Genomic DNA, 5,217 nt, shown 5'->3' on the forward strand with positions numbered 1-5,217 from the left:
AGTCTCTCTCCCACCACAAATCCAACTCCGAATCTGCGCTCCTTTACATGACAGCTGTAGTAGACGTCGCAAGGCCCTATACATTGTTTGCCTTGCCCCGTCCAACGCATTTCTTGGATGGCGGTGATGTCAGCTTTTGTCCTTATGAGGACATCAACCAGCCGGGCAGAGGCACCTTCCCCATTAAGGGTCCGGACATTCCAGGTGCATGCCCTCAAATCGTAGTCCTTTAAACGTTTGCCGTGGTCGTCATCATAAGGGGGGGTCTCATCCGAGGCTTTTCCTTGCTTCTTCACTGGAAGTGGTTTTTACGTGGCGGGTCCCAAGCCCAGCGCACAACCCATTGCTGGGACGGGGGTGTTTTCGCAACCAAATACACGTTTATATAGCGAGCCGCTTGCTCCAAGCAGACACCCGCTTGCAGCCGCACCTACTGGTGAACAGACGCTGCAGACTTCAGTGAGCCCTTAAACCGAATAATTCAGAGTGGCCCCACCGAAGCTCTCTTTCTGCCGTGACCCAAGGCTCCACTAGGATTGGTTACCGCATCTCGCACATGGGTTGCTCACGTTGCCCAGAGTGCGCGAACGAGGACGCAAGAGTCGGGATTGAGTATAGCCATGCAACTGTAACTGCATACCCAGCGCAATGACTATACCCCGTTGCACTCCCCTTTCCCAATACCGCACATTTTTCTCCATGAGTATGGAATTATTTCATATGTCTCTATACCAATTTCCAGTAATCTACTACAAATATTTCAAGCGATATACCAGATGAAAATTTTTGTTAGTACAGGTGGTGCCACGCCCCCTTTTCCGAATTCGGGGAAACTTAACATAAACCATCTGCATAATAACCCGACTATGCTGTATAAATTTGGTTGAAATCTTGTACTTATTTTTTATATATAAGATGGGAGGTGCCACGCCCTCTTTTCCAATACCGCGCATTTTTCTCCATGAGTATGGAATTACTTGATATACCTCTATAGCAACTTCCAGTACTCTACCACAAATATTTCAAGAGATATAAAACATACAAATTTTAGTTAGTATGGGTGGTGCCTCACCCCCTTTTACGAATTCGGGCAAACTTCACATAAACCATCTGCATGATAGCCTGAATATGCCGTAAAAATTTGGTTGAATTCGGTGAAGCCGTTTTCAAGTTATAAGCTCACACCAAAAACGTGTACTTATTTTTATACATAAGATAAATATGCCACGCCCCCTTTACCAAATTTGGGCAAACTACACATAAAATATCTGCATGATGGCCCGAATAAGCTATATAAATTTCATTGAATTCGGTGAAGCCGTTCTCAAGTTATAAGCTAACTCACTAATTTTTATATATAAAATAGAGGCGCCACGCCCCCTTTTCCGAATTCAATCAAACTTCACGTAATCCATCTGCATGATAGCCCGAATATGCCGCATAAATTTGGTTGAATTCAAGTTATATGATCACACCAAAAACGTGCACTTATTTTTATATATAAGATTTATTATATGTAGCTTTGTTGTGTTTCATAGCTTAACACTTTGCATCAATATACTTTATTTAATGAAGCCTAACCAATAAAAAAATATGTAGTATAGAACCTATTAGTATGCATATAAAGAAAAGACTTAAGTTTTATTATAGGTAAAATAACCTTTTTTATTAATTTTAAACTACAGTGTAGTCAGAAAATTTAGGTAAAACTTATTATTTACGACAGTTATACTTGTAATATCTGAACTTCTTTCGTAGAATGTATGATCGCTTTTTTTATTTACACTATAAAAACATGACTCAAATTATAACACAACACTTTCATTAATTTTTAATCATGAATGTTAAGCCTTTTTGCAAAGCATTTTGTTAATCAAAAACGCTTTAAATTAACGATACAAACAAAATAAAAGTGTATAATTCGTAATATGTTTTTTACAGTGTGGAGAATGAAAGCAATCGCACGTTCTGCGAAACAAGCGCAGAATTTATGAAAATGATTTCGTTAACTATACGAATAATTTCTGGGCATTTTACAAAAGTTTCGTAAAAAACTAAGTAAAAGCACGAAATTCTTTTGTAAATAGTACTAAATTTGTTAGTAAATAGTAGAATACATTCGTAAAATGTACTAAAGATTTGAAGTCTCATACTTTCGTAGTATGTACGAAAATGGTTTTGTACAATCAACGAAAACTTTCGTGGCTCAAAATTACGAAAAATTTCGTAATATTTACGCAAGTTTTCGTTATATTTACGCAGATTTTATTTTCAGTGTACACGCAATTTCCCAACAACAACAAGAAAATCCAGACTTAAACATTTCACAAAGTATACAACCTAATGGCTTTCCGAATGAAAATAACTTGAGTGCGAATTTATCAAAATCTATTAAGTTGCCTAATTTTTGGGAAGATTGTCTTGAAGCATGGTTTATCCTTGTGGAAGGACAATTCGAAATTAACAATGTAATAATATAATAATATTCTTGAACAATGCATTATAAATTTAACTGAGTTAACTACAGCCATTTACCAAAATCTTAACAAAATTACACAAGATATTAATGAATTACAAATTAGATCAAGATCCAGAGATAGAGATATAAGCCGTTCTAAATCAAGAAAGTTTTCTATATATTTAGGGGTCAAAGTTCAGGTCTTCGAAAAGTAAAATTCCTTATATTTCAAACAATGTTGAACTGATTTTTACAAAAATCGTCGTTGTAAAGGCGCTTAAACCCCCTTTCTTCCGATATGCATATTTGTATACTTCTTATATGAAAATTATAGAAAAAACACATTTAAATGAAAAAATACCTTCTTTTTATAAAACAAATATTTCAAAAAATAAATTACTAACAGATTTTTAAAAAAATGGTATCGTTGTAAAGACGATTAAATCCGCTTTCTTCTGATATGCATATTTGTATACTTCGTATATAAAAATTAGAGAAAAAACACATTTAAATAAAAAATAGCTTTTTTTTATAAAAAACTATTTTAAACAAAATAATTACTAACCGATTTTTAAAACGTTGGTATCACTCTAAAGGTGATTAAATCCTCTTTCTTCTGATGTGCACATTAGTAGTATTCGTATGTAAAAATTAAAAAAAAAATACATTTAAAAGAAAAAATACCTTTATATTATAAAAAAACATATTTTAAACAAAGAAAATACAAACCGATTTTAAAAAAATTAGTATCTTTGTAAAGGCAATTAAACCCCTTTCTTCTGGAATTCATATTTGTATACCTCGTATATAAAAATTTGAGAAAAACCACATTTAAAGGAAAAAATAATTTGTTTTTATCAAAAAAAAAAAAATTTTAAACAACAAAAATACCAACAGGTTTTTAAACGATTGGCACCGTTGTAAAGCGGATTAAACCCCCTTTTTTCCGATATGCATATTTGTATACTTCATATATGAAAATTTTAGAAAAAACACATTTAAAATAAATAAATACCCTTTTTTATAAAAAAAAAAATATTTTAACCAAAAAAATTACTAACCGATTTTTAAAAAGTGGGTACCGTTGTAAAGACGATTAAATCCCCTTTCTTCTGATATGCATATTTGTATACTTTGTATATAAAAATTTGAGAAAACACACAATTAAATGAAAAAGTACCTTTTTTCATAAAAATAATATTTTAAACAAAAAAATACTAACCCATTTGTAAAAGGTTAGTATCGTTGTAAAGGCGATTAAACCCTCTTTCTTCTGATATGCACATTTGTATACTTCGTATATAAACATTTAAAAAAAATACATTTCAAGGAAAAAATACCTTTATTTTATAAAGAAAATATATTTTAAACAAAAAAAATACAAACCGATTTTTAAAAAATTTGTATCGTTGTAAAGGCGATTAATCTTCTGAAATACATAATTGTAAACTTCGTATATAAAAATTTGAGAAAAACCACATTTAAAGGAAAAACTAATTTGTTTTTAGAAAAACAAATATTTTAAGCAAAACAATTACCAACCGATTTTTAAACAATTGGTACCGTTGTAAAGGGGATTAAACCCCTCTTCTTCTGATATGCATATTTGTATACTTCGTATATAAAAATTTGAGAAAAACACTTAAAAGGAAAAATACCAATTTTTTCTAATAAAAAAAAATTTTACAAAAAAATTTCTAATTAGTAATACAATTGAAATACATCCCGACGACACAATTGTAAAACATACATATTGAATAATACACACTTCTATATTAGAACACTGAATGTTTTTAGGTAATTCATTTTGTACGTACACGTTTAGACATTATGAACTTAAAATTCTTTGAAAATTCACTTGAAAATGTCTCTTATAAAATTCACTTCTATATACCGTTACAAAACCTGCGATCTACACTAAATGCTTGCGTTTGCGAAATAACGGTTGTAAACACAACTCGAACTTATTGCCACTGAAGTAGCTAAGATTTCAGCCAAAATAGAGCAAAGTCGACTTTTTCGTGCATATTTTTAAGTATTGATTAAAATTAATGGATTGTTTAATTTGTACAGAAAGCTTATCTAGTTTTTTGCGTAAATGGGGGCAGGGTGGTCGCTTCCATCGGCATAGACAGAATTGGTTTGGTCCAATACCCAGCCGAGTGCTGTACAGTGTTGCGAATGACTCACTGGCGCCGCGGCGATGAAGAACTTTTGGCAAATAAACGTGCAAGAAATTGTTCCGATACTGACAAATCAATATTCTTATTAAGTCTCATCAAAAAATTCCTTGTCGTTTAAAGGATAAAGCGAATGCCGCATTATACTAAAGCCAGCATCTCGACATAAGCTACTATTCCATACGAACACGTAGTCTCCGACTAGCACCCGTGGCGATCAGTTGTGTTAAATTTATCGTATTCTTCATTTCACTTAATTTTGAAGTGTTGTAAGTTGGCACTCTATTGTGCGAATATCTTTTGTTTTTCTTTCCGGCCTGAGTGAGTGATAAGCCGACAGTAGTCTACAACTCATTAATTATAATGGCCCCCGGGCCTCCCAAGCTTAGGGAAAACCCCTTCGCTCTTCTGGAGGAAACTCCCAAACTAAAGAAAAGAAAAACAACGTTAAAACTAGATTTCCCTGAATTACCGAGCCAACAACAAGAAAATCCAAAGTTTGTTATTGTTTCCACTCGCGACACATCCAAAACGCTAGCTGATTTTTCTTGCTTTGCCGTTAACAGAGCTTTGAATGCT

This window comes from Rhagoletis pomonella, unplaced genomic scaffold (genome assembly GCF_013731165.1).
Source record: "Rhagoletis pomonella isolate Grant_MI unplaced genomic scaffold, Rhpom_1.0 Rhpom_scaffold_00009, whole genome shotgun sequence".
Lineage (NCBI taxonomy): Eukaryota > Metazoa > Arthropoda > Insecta > Diptera > Tephritidae > Rhagoletis > Rhagoletis pomonella.